This window comes from Anticarsia gemmatalis, chromosome 11 (assembly GCF_050436995.1).
Source record: "Anticarsia gemmatalis isolate Benzon Research Colony breed Stoneville strain chromosome 11, ilAntGemm2 primary, whole genome shotgun sequence".
NCBI lineage: Eukaryota > Metazoa > Arthropoda > Insecta > Lepidoptera > Erebidae > Anticarsia > Anticarsia gemmatalis.
In genome coordinates, this window is record NC_134755.1 from 3,882,794 (window position 1) to 3,900,288 (window position 17,495).

Genomic DNA, 17,495 nt, shown 5'->3' on the forward strand with positions numbered 1-17,495 from the left:
AACCTGTTTCAAAAGAAGGCTCTAATCCAATCCACACAGCTCATCTTCAGTACAAGTCGAATGCTGTAACACTGAAGCAACGAAATAGTGGGAATAGTTCCAAGATAAAGCGAACCCACACGATGACCTTACACACGTTTCATTCATCATCGGTACAAAGTTAATTCAGTCAGCTCAATCGGTTCGAAAATTTGGTATGTATGTAGGCAGACTTTCTCCGGGTGAAATGGGTGAGAAGAGAGGGGGGCGCGACCTTGTTAGAGGGAGGTTGGCTTTGCACCTGCGCAGTATCCACTTGTCACTGTGAGAGACGCGAGCGCAGCCGCGCTCGTTCGAAACACGCGTCGCCGGCGCACGTGGACGTCATACTTTTTCTTTTTCTGAAAATTCAAATCTGTGGAACGTTCTTTTTTGTGTGCGAACTGTGTTGTGCTTGGAACATTGCTTGACTTTTGGCCTGTTTTGTTCGTTCGTGTTCGAGGAATTACGGTATGTTCGCTTATCATAATGTATGCCATTAATTAACTGGTAATTAATATTGTATGATTTGTATTTTTTGTATTGACATGTGTTATGTGATTTCTTATTACTACTGTTACCGTCTATATTCATTGAATATTCATGAGACAAGTTTATCACGGACAGTGTAATGACATGTGTGAGAGTAATAGTACATTGGCGTACATTTACAACTTGATTATCGTCTATCAGACGATCATCAAATGTTTTTGAAAACTCTTATTTGGAAGCGAATTGTACTCAATTATAGACAACAATATGATAGTGTAAATTAAGTCAAATTACATTGATGTGCTCATCTGTACGTCGGTACAGCCGGTACAGTGTGGTGCGGAACTGTGGGGTATTCAGAGCGGATCGACGATGTGGGCCAGTTAGGTGCCGCCCGCCCTCGCGCTTCCGTCAACGACTGTACATTGCATATTATTTTATAAGAAAGTGTGTTCATGATTGTATTTTTGCAGGGCGATGGATATAAGGTACCTTTAAAAAATTGCGTGTTGTTTTTTTATAAAAAATATTTTTAAGTTTTATTGATCTGAATATTATGTATTTGGGTTACCGTATTTAAATAATTTATGGTAAAATGTTGTTTGGAAAGTAAGGATGCGACTTAAATATTTAAGAATAAAAAGATAACGCATTCGTATTAGAATGACCTAGACAAAAGTAAAGCAAAGCTCAATTAGACTGAACGTAGCATCTTATCATAATTACAATTAAAAAATAGTAAAAAACAATTTTATTAAAAAAAAACTTAAACTTGATTAAAGTTATATTTAATTTAATGAAGTCAACAAATGCAAAATTTCTTTAAAAATGCTAAATAATACAAAATTCGTTCTAATAAAGTCACAATAGTACGGTAAAGTTGCGTTCAGTTACCGGCGCAGGCGCATTGCGTAAACGCTTGATCGCGAGCAGGCGACCTTGACAATGGACCACTAACCGTTTGGCTAACTGCTTCCGTTCTTTTGTCGGTAAACACATTTACTTTTGTTTGAAAAATTAATGGTTTTACTTTAAATTTTTCGGCTGAATAAGTAAATTTTGGATAGAGTTATGCTAAACTAGATCATGTGTGAATAGAGTTGTTTAATGTGGGCGAATTTAGACCGTTTAGCGTTGAAGATGAAAGCTTACCTTAAGAAATTATACAAAAAGTACTTTCTTAAAGAATATTGAGTAATTAATAGATTAATTGATAATTGTGTAACGTGGAAAGCGTATAATTTTCTTAAACTTAATTATAATGATGATGTTAGATGATGCCATTTTGTACGCTTTTTCTTTGATTAAACAGGAATCTAGATTTATTTTGTATTAGCGGAAGAAAAAGAAGCCTAAATTTTCCGAGTCATACGTATTTCCATAATATAAAGCTCCAAGCTTGAAGTAAGTAGTCATTATTAAAATATATGAGATCCTCCAGATTTTCGACGCCGGTATAAAAACGCCTACGGGATCAAATTTCTTCGTTGAAAGGAAATAATGAGGTGCTTTTTTACCAAATTATTAGACCTTTGAAGACTTAATAACGAAGGTATATAGAAAAATATACCGAGATTTATAGAATTTTAAGATAAGTAAGAAGGATTTTAATTAGAGTCTCAATAAGCCTGTAGCCGCAAGAAAAATGTTGATTTTAGAGTATTGGGATCGCTTATCAATAATTCAAGAAAATTACTTAATAAAAAATCAGTTTACTTGCACTTGCCTGAAATCCCATAACGAAAATACGAATAATATAATAAAAAAATCATAAAGCTAAACTCCCAAGGGGTACAACAATCTCGTTCTTATTAAGTTTTGCTCCATTTCAGTGATTCTCAACCTTTAGTTTACAAAAGTAACAACAGGAGGACCTAGTAAATCTCTCTGCTGACAAATAAAACATTTTGCAAGCACTTTTCACAAATGCACCAATATCCTGGATACAAACCAATTCCATAATAACATCAATGCAACAAAATTTGTTGGTCCATGATATTATGGTCATAAGAGTTATAGTAAGGTTTTCGATGGTCTACCACTATACAAATTATTATATAATAGTTTCTCGTTACGGAAATGTTGGGAGCCCCTGATCTAGTTAGTCAAAGTTCCGGGCGTACATTTGATATTTCATAAACAAGTATTTTGTGTCGATCCGGTACACAATAACAAAACTTTCACTATAACCCTACGGACCTTTCTCAGTAAGTTCGAAGGGCACGATCTCCATGGAAACTGAAGGTAACTATGTATTATATCGAATTCCTGAGAAGATTTTAGAGAGTGTTTTGACTGGGAATATTAATTGGTACTTCTGGAAGGCAACATATTTCAAAGAATTGGAGAAAAAGGATTTAAAACCTATTATTAATATTATTTACTTTTTTCCGCCGCTTGGTAATACATACTATTATTTATAGAATCCTGATGTACACATATTCGTTAGAAAATTATCTATTCAAAAAACAACGTTTTATAATTTATAGACACGGAATGCTCAAAATGCACTTTGTCCCACCTATAATACGAAATTCGCTGTCAAAAGACGACTATTAAAATAATACCATGTATGACGTCACTTTACAACAAAATACTCAACAATATAATACAAGTAGCGATCTCCAAACGTTTACTCTACAATACAGGTAATCAGATGTCGACCTACAATGACACGGTTAATTTCACAGAGCAATCGGTTGTGCATTTGTTCACCGAACGATTGATCTTATTCAATCGATTACGTTAAACGATTGTGACGAATTGCTTTTCAATTGTGCGTATTCGGTTAGAAAAGAAACAGTGGGGTGCAAAAGATGACGCTTTGTGACGTCATTATGGCACTGAATGTTAGAGTTACTTATACAATAATATTATTATAATATATGGAATGGACTTTGATTGGGTCAACTTTTAAATGACCACTTAGTCTACAGTCTAATTTTAATTTTAAAACTGAGGACTTGATTCAAATGTCAAGAGAGAATTAAATTTTAATAAGTAGTTACCTACTTAATATTTTATCCATCACGATACAATTTGTAGTCACTTCTATTTTTTTTATTCAGTCTTTATTATTTTTTTCTAGTGCCACAATTTCCAGAAAGTAAGAGGCAATAATAAAATCTTATGCAGTCCACATTTATTAAATCTCTTGTATAGACCATTAACATAATGTTTTCCAACAATAATTGACTGAGAACTTCTTTTAATGTAAACTTCACAACTAATTTAAATAAAATACGGCACATGTATAATTTTCCCATAACAGACATTTCACTTGACAATGACGAGCTTTACTCTTATGGGACAATCGTTAGTATTGACATGTCAGAACAATGGGTTATTAAATAATATTGCTATATATTTTAATGGAGAAAGTAGTTTTCAAAATGTCAGCGGCTGAAAGTGTACGTGAAAAAGAATACGAGTCGAGTGAAGGGAAAGAGGTTATGAGACGCCCTTTAATCTTGTTTAATGAAATAATTATGAGTTGATTATGTGGTTCTCTGAATAACTGTGAGATATTTTTTATTTCTTATTCTTTGGTTCTGTTACTAAGTACGGAGAACAGTATTATAGTTAACGCCACTGCTGACTGCCAACATTTTTTGATAATCTACTTTAACTTTTATTCAAGGCCAAGGTTGACGTGTTGTGCCTGTTTTAGAAATTTCTTTTGTTGAGGTTTTTAAAATTAAAATTTCAGATATCAAATTCAACTTACGTAAAGCTTTGAAAAAAGTACAAAAGACTTCAAAATACAATTTGTAAAGTAGCTGTTGAATCACATCGGTCGTTTAGGGCTACTAAATGTACAAGAACATTTTAATATAGAAGGAATTCTAGTCTGAAATTTCAAGTATACTAGTAATTTTGGTCGCATCTTCCATACAGTACGAGTGGCTTTAGCCCGAGCTAAACCCGCATGGATTTCCATTTGTCAAAGAGATTCCGTTCTCCCGGAAACTGCGTTATTTCGGGATGGTTAGATATCGTGGAATAGTATCTATTATCTGAGTAGATCTGGTAATAATATCCTTTAGTAACCTCAGAGACCGCTCTTTATGTTAAGAATCAGTTACTTCAGTAATATAATTTACCGACGCGTTATTACATGCTACCTTTAAATTCTTAACAAGAATTATTCCCACACATACTTACATACACCTTCAAGATACTTTAACTCAGTATAATGAGCAAGATTACTCGAAAAAAGTTCTCATAACAAATGCACATACCAAGAAATCCTTTACTATTATCTCACAATCTTTAAAACTCAGGTATCGTCAACAACATAATTATATTAAGGTTCTAATTAAGTAACAGGAAGCCTTCGTACTTGGCATTCGTTTAATCGCTGTTTAATCGTACGTTAATAGGTGAAACTCATCTCCGTTTACCGACCCATCTGTTTTTGTTTCGTCCGTCCGTACTTTCACCGTTTAGATACAGATTAATTGGTATTTATGTATCTTTGAGTAACGATTGTGGTTCTGTTGACGGCTTGTTTCATATATCGTAGAATCTAGAATCACACTTTTTTATTACTTGTCATGTATTATATTACACTACTTCTACTAGGAAAAAATAGAATAAAGTTTCAATCAAATAAGTCGAAAATACTTACCGATTTTACGCTATATTGTCGTAATTAATAGGTCAGTATGCGAGTATTTACTCTCGTCTTAGATGGAGCAAAACATCCAGAACACGTTGTCCTTAGAGCATCATTAACAATAAGAAGAAGAGATAAACATTATAATATAGGTACTCTGGAGCAAACCCGTGACACGGCAGCCATTCATTCACTACATAGTCTACATCCCATAAACTAAAACCTATTAACATGTTTGAGTCCATTAAATTCCGGTAACCCGCACTTTCTCTAGTTAAAACCAAATTAGTCGAATACCTTTTATCCGACTTTTATAACATCGTTATGTAAAGACTTACATTTCCTGCGATGCACATCTCTAAGAATAATTTAGTCGATTATCCGTGAACGTCTCGATTTTCTGTCGATTAGATTGACCGAGTGTAAATGCAATTTGATGTATCGAATCGTTGTATTGTCGTTAACTTTAAGGGATTATATTATTATTCAAATAAATATGGTTTGTGCGGTCTAAGAAATATCTTTAATATTACAAAGTCCTTTATGCTGCAGAGCCAGTTGAGTTTAGACATCAACGAAATAGTTTAGTTTAACTAGTAGTTAAAATTCAATTGAGCTTTCTGAGTATGGTCTATCCATCGAATTAAAATATTACGCACAAAAGCTTCGAATTCGTCTCTGTGGAACAAACTTATATTTTCTCAAAATATCTCTCGCTTTAAAAAGTTTTACTAAATATTCTCTACTTACATTCAACTTCAATCACATCTCGACATACAAACAACTCCATTTATAAAGGGATCTATGAAAAAGCTGTTCAATAAAAACACTATTATACATTTTATATAACTCTAGTCCCGAAACTAATCCGATTATGGAGAAACGCTCTAGTAAAAGTTTCGTCTACACGCTAACGACAAACGTAACACAGTTTTTGCCCAACCGTGGGAACATGCAACAAATTAATTTCTATTTAATGCTGGGAATACCTTTGTACAACAATATTTGTTAGTTGTAAAATGGAAAGTAGTGTAGCGAGATGTATATCGATGATCTACAAAACAGACAATTAAGTTTTGTAAATTCGTTCGTTATGTTTTCGCAAGCTTACAAGAACAATTATTATTGTTCGCAGCAAATAAAGCAATTTGTAGAATAAAGTTCGACGTTACAATGGGCATTAATACTAATAGGTGCTTGCCCTCGGAATGATATTAACTTTGAATAGATTTAATTTGTGTTTGTAGATCGTTTTGTATTCAAAATTAATGAACACAAATAAGTAAGCTTTGCTTTTGAGCCTTTATTGTTTTATTAGAGACTTACCAGCTCTATATAAGCCTCGATCTGTAATTAAGAGGTGTTTTAAATGTTGATAAAAATACCTTGTTTTTTCGACTATAATAATAAGTTATGATGAAAGTAGTATGTGGAACAAATCATGCATTAAACTTAAAGTAAGTGGCTTTGCTTATCTCAGATTATGTCTTCAGACATCTTAGTAAAGTTGAGCTATTATCCACCTACATATAACAATTAACAATTATCGCTTCCTATATTATAAACTTAATTATAATTTCTCACATAGTCTCATGAGTCAGCGTTATTCAAGCCTCAGGCCATAAGTATCTTTAAAAACTATTCATTACCCGTCCTACTAATATTATAAATGCGAAAGTTTTTGAAGTTGATGTTTGTGTGTAAGTTTGATACTCTTCAACGCCAAAACTACTCAACGGATTTTGATAAATTTTAATGCATAGATAGTTTATATCTTGATCTAACATAAAGGATATTTTTTATCCCGGATTATTCTATACGAGGGTGAAGAAGCGAGCAAAAGAGAGTCTTTCAATATAAATATTTTCACTGCTCAACAAAAATAATGTAGTAAAATGAAGACGTACCTACAAAGCTAGATAGTGGATTGGAACCAGTATAGAGAAAGTTCAAGCGAGTCTCGGGTCAACATTATACACATGAGTTAATAATATCTGTGTTAATAGATTGTGTTTATAGGCAACGTCCGATTTATTACAATCATTTACATATATATGTGTGTGTGAAAAATAACACATCTTGTTATTTTTGCGATCTTCTGTTCAGAAGTTGATCGTATAATTTTGTTCCGGAATAAAATTCTTATGACAATCGAGAAACGGTTTTTGAATGTTAAAATGTATTTGATTTAAACCAAGTAACTGGGTTGTGGGGGTCCGATAGGCAGTCGCTCCACGTAAAATACTGGTATTCAGCTGCATCCGATGAGACTGGCAGTCGACTTCAGCATAGTAGGAAGAAAGGCTAGATGCTGCTAGAAGGCTGATATAACTATATCTCTTTGTTTTTATTCTAAAAAATATCTCGCCCTTTGTTCCCAAATTCGTCCGTGTGAATAGAATTCACGGGGTAAAAGGTATCGTCACAAAGTTATAAGTTTTATGTACAGATAGTAAACCTATAAAAATACATTTTATGTTCGATAGAGATCCCTATATTTGTTTCTAATTAAACTTGCGGCGGCATCCCGGTGTAAACTTTATGCTGCTGCTAATGATGTCGTCTTCGGAAACGTTTGCTTATAATTATCAGCACTAACTTACTAATGGCACTCTAACCATTAGTTTAGTATGTTTACATTACGATTCTGTGAAAAAGTATTAAATATAATATATAATATCATGCCTAATATACTTAAAGGTGTAGACAATCCGGGTAATACATCGAAGTTTAGCCACTAACAATAGTAAGTAGTCCCATGTTGAATTGAGCCTATTGCCGAGACTAAACTAGGACGCTAGTTTTGAGAAACAAATTAGTAAAAATCAAAAGTACTTTGCCCGACCCAGGAGATGAACCTTAGACCTCATGAGCAATCTTTTCAATACAATCAGAATAAGCAGGTATTAAAATTAAATGTTATGATACATTTAAATAAACTCGATTTAAAAAGTAGCTTCTTCTAATCTTGTTTTTTAAGCCAGTTTTTCTATTGAGAACGCTTAGTAACGTAATATTCAGGTTACAATCCTAATACAACAAAAACTAGTCGAATAATCTACTTTTGAAAAAAAGCCTCTATACAATAAAGCCTTTTATAAATCATCTTTTATTTACCTGAAAAAACTAAAACCTAGACGGTTTTAGTTTTTTGTTGACTCGAAAATCTTTAAGGAAAAAGTCCTAACTAATTAAGATACCCAACACTAGATTTGAAAAGTTTTAATATCAATCATTTGAATGTCACCACACATCACTGGAGTTAATTAGAGCGGAATAGTGTTAATCAAACATCGAATACACTTACATCGATAAACTTTAACGATATTATATCGATAAAAAATCTCATAGAATAGATAGCTGTAGCGATTGTGTGTCAAAAACGTTGACAGTTGACAGGTATTGAATGTTTGAGTTAGTTCCACCTTTCATTTACCTACTTATTTACTAAGGAATTTACTTGACGAGATTATATATTAGTTTGCAATCTCTAAACTATGAATGTGTGCTAAGCATGCCATCTTTTACTTATGTGAAAACTGTTAATTGTATTTTAGATTGCATGTTGTTAATACGTTAAAATGTGTGTTAACGTAAATACTATTTTCATATAATTATCGTGTCTAGATAATGTTGAACATTGTATAAAAAATATGAAAATAACGAGTAGCTACTGTAGCGCAATTCTCTACAGTCAGTACTGCCGAGTATCGAAAGTTTGATATTTGAAATGTATCACCAAAATAGTCCCTATGACGCCCGTTAGAGGCGCTGATCAGACGTTAGAGGCGATGACTAGCCGGTTGCCGGTAGTCGATAGTAGTAGAGAATCGAGCTACTGCGTGGTTCGTTACATTACCATCGAGTAAACAACGTCATCGAATATCATTGTTAACTAACTCAGTTACATCAGTGATTGAAAGGACAATCGTGCAGCCGGAACTGTTACAAAACAGGTTCCGAGTATAGCGACTGTTTCGACCGCGACGGCTCACGTCCAATGACAGCGAAAGTGTTATAATTTGCTCACTGACATTTCGGCGTCCTTTGCCCATGTCATTGTCAAGTTTTTTGTTTATATTTTAAATTTGGTATCGTTTTCTTTTTAAATTGGCTTTTTTAATGATCGATGCGTTTGGATCGCCGTCTTTTGGGACATTTATATTACTTTTGATGATTTCAGAAAACTTGACTAGTATACGCTAGAAAGCTTGTTTTAATAAATGATATTAAATTAAAGACTAATATCCCGAGAAAGGTATTTAAGAGGGAAATATTAAACATACGATAGAAAATAGAAAGTATGTAAATAATTCCATAAGCTTACGGCTGTACATTTCGCAATTTACGATGTGAATATGAATATTAAAAGGTAAAATAGACAATCAGAAAATCTCTATATTGTTGAATACACAAAAATCGAGAAAACTAAATAAAAAGTCGTTGATTAAACCAATACTCTACACTCACTTTCTACAAACTATCACGCGTTAACTTGAAGATCGTCAAATTAAAATAATCGAGTTTCTCGATGCACGAATCTTTGAAAAAGCGACGTATTCTTTTTACACTACAGTGCATGGGAATTGTCGTTGGGGAAAGCTATTGAGCTCAGCGTTTAATTGGCATTAACAAACGATGCACTGTTCATGCAAGTATTCAATTTTAGCCATACTTAATAAGTGTTTTCCTCTGAATAGCGATTGTTTGGGAACATAGTAAACATTGTGTTCAGTGAGCAATTATTCATGAATGTTTTAGTAGTTATCTTCGTTGTGTTCAAGTAAAATGAGACGTGATTTTCGTCAGTGAGTTATTTTGTTGCCAACTGTTAACGAACAAAGCTTTAGTAAATAGTTTGGGTGTATTCACATTCCTGAAATTGGAAGTTTTTGTTAAAAACAAAACAATCCCGTACTAAAAACATTTCTCAGCTTTTTAATTGAATACAACAGCTAAAGTAACCATCTAAAATTTATTTCCATTCGGAAACAGATGAAAAATAAAACATCAGACTCGAAAATTAATTCGGCCCATTACGTTGGGCGTACAAAATGAATTAAATACATATATTCTTCTGTTTGTAAGGCCCTTTGCCCTGTGGATAAATGATGACAGTAGACACGGTAACGTCTGCGGCTCGACTGTTTGTCATACGATAATATGCCCCTGTCAACCTTTTTGTGTAGTAGGGATTTGTATGCCTACTTTATTTACTTGAACGAATTTTATGAAGCATTAGACATACACTTCTGAAATTGTTTGATAAATATATTACTTTATTCTTAGGTGTAAAGTAGTCGTGTTATTTTGTGTTATGTCCTTCTAATGTTGTAAAGGTTGTGTGGTACTTTAGCAAAGAAATCCTTGCCAAAAAGTATTGTTTCTTAATGTACTTAAAATGTTTTTTTTTACTTTAATTTCCTGAATCAAAAACTTTCTTACAAAGTTGCCTCTCACTTATCGCCATAAAACATTTTATTTTGTCACTCTTTAACAAAATATCGAGGCATTAAATATTTAAGTGAAGGCTTGATCATAACTACATAATGTATGTATCGTAATACATCTTTGGTGTGCCCGCCCAATTGATTAAAGGCGGGCTCGCGTGCGTACGCGCCGGTCATCGGTGAGCTTTTGATAGTGATGCGACGATCAACTGTTTTGTAAGTCATATCGATATTACGGTACAATTTTCCTTATGATATTATATTTTTTTATTATCAATCCTACTTAGTGTACTTGTATATTGAACTCGAAGATTCAGGGTGTGTTTTAATTTGAATTTTAAATTTTATTTAGAGTTTGAATTATACAGATTAGTTTTCAATCTTATTATCTTTATTAATAAGTCTGGCAGATCATTAAACGTTTTGTTCAGTCTATAGTAACTCAAACAGTAATCAATCATAACGTTGCGTAGGCATCATATTTTCTAGTTACACTATCTCTACAGCTTAAATTCCTAAATGAGATGGAACGTCATCCGTCGATAGATAAGGTGCGTAATATCGATATCGGTATTCGCCGCGGTGGTCTTGTAAACATCGATACTGGGTATCGCTAATTAGTCGCCGGTGAAAGTTACCGACCGACTGACCACAATCCGACTCCGATGTTTCGGCACTGTCGATTCTAGATCGATTCTACTTTCGTTTTTGACTACTCTTACTTACCTTCACTAAAAGTCGATTGTATGATTTATTTCGTACTCGCGTTACATAGTAATTATACGTTTGGTTGAATTTGTTACGGTCAGTATCTGTTTTGGGCTTAATTAATTTCTGTTGATATCCATTAACTGTGCAAGCCGAGAGCGGTAATTAAACCGATAGGGTCCGAAGGTGCCGCGTAAGGTCCAGTTACGATGTAATGGACAAAATCGCTGATACAAAGTAATTAATAAATTCTACAGATAACAGTTTATTGGACACACTTTTGTAAACGCTATTTTGAGAAAACTTGTTTGAATAAAATTATGCAAAATATACAACAGTTTTATGATTGTGATTGATCACATAACTGTACATAAATATGTGAAAATAAATTTTAGTTTGAAAGGTCAATTAAAAAGTCGATGTAGAGACGTATATCAAGTTGATTAGTTTGTTGAAGCTTCTAGGTGAGCTTTAGAGGTGACGGGTAAATATTTTAGGAATCTGTCTGTATTCATAGCCCCGTTTATGACTAGAACAACGACAGCTTTGCTGAATGGGAGTTGGTTGTCAGCTGAATTCTACTTAACATTTAAAATAAACATTTGATAGAGTTTGTAATGAAACGTGCAAGATATAATTGTTTTCTATTTTATTTTACTTAACTAATACAGTTATTTGGACGCATGAAGCGTATATGGTCCCTAAGAACAATTAATGATAGTTTTCAATTCAATTTCCCAATGTTCTTAGGATTTTGGAGTAGACTACTCGTATTGTATAATATCCATAACTAAAGATAGATTATTGAAAATGACCGTAAAATATAAAACACGAATACTTCAAGTTACAATCCAGTCACGTTTATCAAAATGTATCAATTCCCCATATCTACTCAACACGTTTGCTGGTATGTGTTCGAGATGTTTTTATCGCATATTCTAAGGCCTAACAGTGTTCGAAGTGGGCCACCGGGTCTCGCATCGGGGTTTACGATCCAGAGACACGAGTTCCCAGACAACTGGGTGCCTCATTGTGAACGGTAATTAACTCTAACTGTCAACATTTCCTAGGAAGCCATGTGAACGTCATATCAATAGGGATTGTTGTATTTAATTATTATAATTGTTTCTTGACTTGATAAGTAAGAAGTTGCATTCGTGTGCAATTGAATTGAAGATACAACGTATCTGAAATACATCAAGAACCACAATTGATTTGCGTGAAATATAATATCTGTACGCCAGAATGTCTGAATGTAGAGATTCCATCCATATATAAATTCTTGGGAAAATTTCACAAACATATATTGGGTTTGAAGCCAGCTATTATTACAACGAAGCTCTTTCAAATATTTAATTTTAACGAGTTCAACAGGATCACAAAAGTCAATTAGTAAAACGTCTAAACCGTTTGATAAACATTTTCGTAAAGTAAAATGACGCGTAAAATTCCTTTCTTTATTTTGCATACCGACTAGCGAATACTTTTACTACAACAAATATATTCAGTGACTCGAGCGTCTAATAGTTAAAAGAGTTTCTTAGGCACGTTCGTCAATATTGATATTTATCTTCTTTTATAACGTAATTTAGCTTTTATCGTCTCCAAGCTAACACACCAATTAATTCAACACGATATTAACAGTAAAAGCTTTGGCGAAAGCAAAAGTATCAAGTGTCGTTGACCGCGCCGAAATTGTATCGCTGAAACGTAACTGTCCTTGTCACACGTGTGATGTCCATATATGGCTATCTCTTTCTAAGTTGTTTATGACAAGTTGACATCGGAGAGTCCAAAATCCTAGAAGTGACAGCTTCAGAGAAAGTGTAAACAAAGACTTTCGAGTGTTGTGTGTTTAAAAAATCACTTGAGTTTATTTCCTTGTTGTACGTAAGATGCCACATTCCTGGGTAATTTTTGAAGGAATGTTAGGAACCCAAAAGAAGAACGTTGTAAGTGAATTAGAATGAACTTACTTATATCAGAGGAAATGTAATTAATAAAGTTGACACGTTGGTTTTACCCTCATCATCAGGATCTCTTTGTAAAGTTATGAATATTCACTTAGAACGAATAAATTGAGTTTTGTTAGGCTATGTCACAGTGATATAGTACTTACACACTTAATCAAGAGAATATAATGCCTTGAAAAATTTACCAACTCCCTCTAGAAAGGATTGGTATTAAATTGTGGCAATCGCATTTTAAGTATATTTATTTGTTTGTAACTTGTTCGTTGAACCGGAGTGTTATTGACAAGAAATAAGTAATTCCTTTTCAATAGCAACCGAAAGCTCGTAACGTACTAACGATATCGGATTCGCAAATATATAAAAGCGAGAAAATCTATTTTTGTCGTCCAATGTTTACATAGTAGAACGTCACATCACAACAAAAACTGAAACTAAAACAAATTAATTTACAAATATTTGATTCACTTTTAGCGTGTTAGGGCCAATATTACATTATGAGTGAACTTCAGTAAGCTGGGAAACTGTTTATCAAAAAAATTACAGATATCAGTATAGTGAATCTGTCAAAAATTGTAATGCGTTGATTGTGTTATCAATACAAACTGTCCCTAGACCTTCAAAGAAGCATAATCATCACGCGGTCATTGAACTTCGCATTAAAATGAACTAGAACTCTAAGCTTCCAGTGACAGTAATTACGTAGATAATAAAATATAGTAGGTACAAACTTTGTGTACATTGTCGCGATATACTTTCAGTTTCATTGGCGCGAGCGCAGGTCAACGCTCGCAGATCTAACGATAGGCACTGATACTGTTTACTTTAGTGACTGAATAAAGTTTGTTAGGTTTAGCCGAAATCGAGTATATTTGTTTATTATTTCTGAATGTTACGCCGTTTATAATACAATACACACACAATGTCAAGCCTTGTGTAGATGGGGGTAGGTTAGCTCTAAAGTATAACATCATAATCTATGTAATACGCTACTTAAACACGAATTCCGATGAAAAGCTTTATAAAGACATCGTTATCAAATGTATGTTTTGTCCTTTTTTGTCAATCAAATTTTATGGTAGAAAAGATGCACTAGTCTGCCCTCTTGAATACAAGGAATAAAATTGTATGGTCTTTAAAACCTTTAATAAACTTATATTCTCATTTAAAACTTTATAATTCAGCAACTTTCGGACAGTATAATATTTATATTGAATACTCAACTTTAGTTGCTCGAGTCAAACACTATTCGTCAAGGCGCATCATTTACTTGTTGATAATATTTGTCGTCTAGACCTCTCTGAGGCAATGAGCGTTTAATTTGTTAGCATAGCTCTTTGGCTCTCTTCTGTAGTACACTTTAGTAAGAAACAAATATTTGTATTGGAGCTTTCGATGAAATCAATATGCCTTTGGTTTTGTTTACGAAGATTGGAATAAAGTACGGACATTTGTGCTGACATTTTCTTGTATCGTTTGACTCTTATTAAGTGACGAAGCAATATGATTAGCGATGAAAGCTTACTTATGTACGATAGATTTTTCCAAAGAAGGCTATAACTGATATATAATTAGTAGTATTGAGAGTGCAATAGTATGTTTAAAGACTTATTATGCAAGCATACATTTGTGTGTTTTCAATTTATTAATTAAATTGATTACTTATAGGCACTGTCTAATACATAAAGTCATATTTTCATTCTTTTTACCGTACATTTTTTATCTATTGTCTTACACCAATCAATATAGAGAATAGTATCACGAAACACGTGATTCTTTGTCACGACGAGAGAGACAACGTTCTCATCGACATTTGTCACTCGAGACGTGACAAACTGTCACTGGCAACAATTAATGAGCTTCTTCTATGTTCTTTTTAAGTTCGAGAGTTGTCGTGACATGTAGACGTTTCTTGCGTTACAGTAGCACTTTCAAATAGCTTATTGACAAACTTCACAATGAAAAGTTAAATCAATAAATATAAAATATACTATAAACGGAGCCTCTATTAACTAGACTTTTAACTATATGGTAAAGACTTCTGCTTTTAATCGAATAGTTCAATAACGAAATATTTTAACAGATATATATTTCATCCACGAGTATGATTGATATCTTATATGATAGAATTGGTGTATTCATAACTTGATTCTACCGCAGCTGCTAGCTATGATATCAAAGTATCAAATATCATGATTAGTTAAATTTGATTTTGGCACAACTCTCACATTTGAACAATTAATACAACACTATGCAGTTAATTCTTGGTTAGTTCGTATTTGATTGCTATCAATTCAAATATAAATTTATCAACCATTCAAGCAGGCATCGTACTCGTAATTCAATGGTACCAACGTTTTCTAAGTAACGCAATACTCTACCATGTACCATATAAACATTATCGTCCCACACTCTGATAAACTAGGTGTAAAATCTATTTCTCTCGTATCTGTATAATACACGAAATATTTCATATAATAAATTGAAGGGCCCGGGCTAATCGTGTCAAGCCAGTGAAAGTAAGAGGTGGGTGCGCGTGAGTCGTGAGATCAACACTGCGGCGCAGATGTAATGCCACGCGCGTTGTAATGACTTATCACATGGAAGTGTTTTAAATCTTCCAATTTCCTTAATTATATGTATATAACTCTATAAAGGCAACCTTGGAATATTAGAATGCACTGAGATTTTTGGTATTTGTGGCCTTAGAATTATTTAAAGGATGTACCTACTACGATTTTAGGTAATCGTGGTCGGAAAAAAGAATACAGTCGCATATACTAAATAAATCATAATGATTTTTTTTTAATACTAACCCTAAATTAATAACTACGAAAATTTTACTCCAGTACTACCATCTAGGTTATTTACAATAATTTACATAGTGTGTTGATATCCGAAAGAAACAAATTTACGACTGTTGCTATTTTAAAAATAACATACATATTTTAAAAACACTATTTGATACAATCGAATTCGAATTCATTCTCTAACATCTTTCTTTAACTCCAAGGCGTGACAACATAACTCTACGAGTAAGATAAACGTAGGCTGTTGTCATAATTGCTCGAAGCACGCGTAGATCATACGACTATGTTATTAGCTCGTTTGTTGCTATTCAGTCGCTAGGAATTATACCTTGTAACCGCGAAGAGTTCTCATGTTAACACCTTGGTTATGTTTGACTTGCTAATGCAAGAGGTTGTATTAGAATGGTTAATATAAGCTGAAACAATCTGCCGTAACGGTTAATAACGGCCAAAATTATGCGCTCATTTACACTTATAAGAAAAGTATTCAGAAATGTGTGAGTAGGAGATCTATATTACTGTTATTCTACTACGACTAAAACAATTTCGATAGTTACATCCATTTTATGCCTCAGTGCTTGACACAAGTCTACCCTGTGTAAGAGGGTATAGGCCTTGAAGGTGGAGTACTTAAGCTGACAATGTGGGAACCTTTTACCTATGTCTTCAACAACCGCTTAAAAACCTTAAAGGTATGAAAAGGGTCCTTACGATGTTTCCATTTACCGTCAAAACAAGTGATGATTTTTATTACTCGAGTAACTACTGCTACTTACTATTTAGATTTTCAACCCTCAACTTCTTGCGTGGGAAGCATATGCTTATACCACTTGCTACCACTGCCCATTTACTGTCACTTAAGTAGAGTATAATCATAAATCTAAAGGAATTTACGCTAACCATACATTCAGTTTCCTATCCATGGGAAAAGTGGTTTCTTTACTCAATATTTAACTTGAGATTATAAATTACTTATCACGTACTAATAAGTAGATGGAGGTTTTAAAAGTACGTTGCATGATTTAATAGCTCGTTTTATGGTGGGTACAACCATTAATTGATAGTAATGAAACAGTTCGGTAGACTGGACCGGTTATGAAATTGATTTGGTTAGAAATGTCGGTACTGAGATGAAATGGAATTTCGGTTTCACTTTTCGGTTCTCGTTTGAACTGGTAAACTGTTATTGAGTTTATTTATAGATGCTGGCCTGGTACTTATTCAAAACGAAGAAAAGTTCGTTAATCGATTTTTAAACAGGTTAATTAATTTCTTAAACTAGTTAAATCACAAGTAGTTATAGGTTTTACTTATTCAAAACTGTATTATTTTTTAATATCATGTATAGGTAAAAGCATCGCGCAAGAGTAACATATAAAAGCTTGCACTCAGTACGGCGGAGTTAGTAAATGAGTCTCTAAGGTAGCAT

General features: G+C 33.4%; 1 protein-coding gene across 1 annotated transcript in view; it reads left to right on the forward strand.

Annotated features, from left to right (window-relative positions):
- The first annotated feature begins 276 nt into the window (after positions 1-276).
- The window catches only part of dy (transmembrane protein dusky), a 34,462-nt gene continuing 17,243 nt past the window's right edge, over positions 277-17,495 (forward strand). The window contains exon 1 of the mRNA XM_076120147.1: positions 277-489. The gene's annotated coding sequence lies outside the window, so the exon portion shown is untranslated. The remainder of the gene's footprint in view (positions 490-17,495) is intronic.